Below are 1,095 nucleotides of genomic sequence, written 5' to 3'. Positions count from 1 at the left end.
TCCTGTTTTGTGATGACAGTTTAGCCTTTTCATTAGGGCAGGTGTGACTGAGTCAGCGGCAGGGAAACGGAAATGCTGACCCTACGTGACTTTGAGTGGAATGGAGTGCTAGGAATCCGCTTGTCAGTAGTCTGTTTTGTATTAATGGCCTATGTTGTGGAGTACAGTTCAAACCGGAATGGGCAGTGTACGGTAGCCCTGAGGGCTTAATGCACTGCAACAACACATGCAAATAATCAAAACACCAAGCAAATTAAGAAAACATCTTCATCCGTTTGACAACACTTGAAAGACCCGTTCAAACAACACTACAGACATGAGCCGAAAAGTGCGCACTTCTTCTTTTATTTTGTATGGCGGTTGATAAACAACAACAAGCCTCTGCAGATGTGTTCATCACTTGTATGTGCCCCCAGGAAACATTGAAAAAGTCAGAATTGGCAGCGCATTTCTGCTTGTGTTTTCTCTAAGTTGCAGTACGTTGAGCTCAAATTGTTGAAGATGTTTTCTTAATTTGCTTGTGGTGTGACTATTTGCATGTATTTTCTATAAACTGCAGTGCATTGAGCTCTCAGAGCCACTGTCACAGTGTCTAAGTGCATGTGGTTCCAAGGGCTGAAACTCTGATCTTGCTAATTCTTTTATACTAGTTGCCCTTTAATTGCTAATAATGATATTACAGTAAAAAGTACAGAGCTAAATAGACACTAGAAGCAGGAGAAAAGGATACAATTAGGATTTAAGCCACAACCTTTGCATCACAAAGCAGCATTCATTATCATATTAAGAGTTCAAAAGCTGTCTTTAAGACAATCCCTGCCCTTCTTTACGGGCTCTCCGGTATGGTGGCTTACTCACTCGTATTTTCACATTGTATGAAGTGTCTATAATGAGGTCGTAGAGCAGCAATCCACAGCACAACATATCAGGTCAGACTATACCGAAATACCACTGCACAGCCGTTTAGGACTGTTGCCCAGGGCTAAAGGGAGTGGCAAGGACCTCTCAGGCACGTCGTTGTGGGCTGGGCGGATAACAGTGTGCATCGCACGTATACACACAGATATACACAGATACACACACACTTATGACTCA

This window comes from Sprattus sprattus (genome assembly GCF_963457725.1).
Source record: "Sprattus sprattus genome assembly, chromosome: 13".
Lineage (NCBI taxonomy): Eukaryota > Metazoa > Chordata > Actinopteri > Clupeiformes > Clupeidae > Sprattus > Sprattus sprattus.
This window is presented reverse-complemented; position numbering follows the sequence as displayed.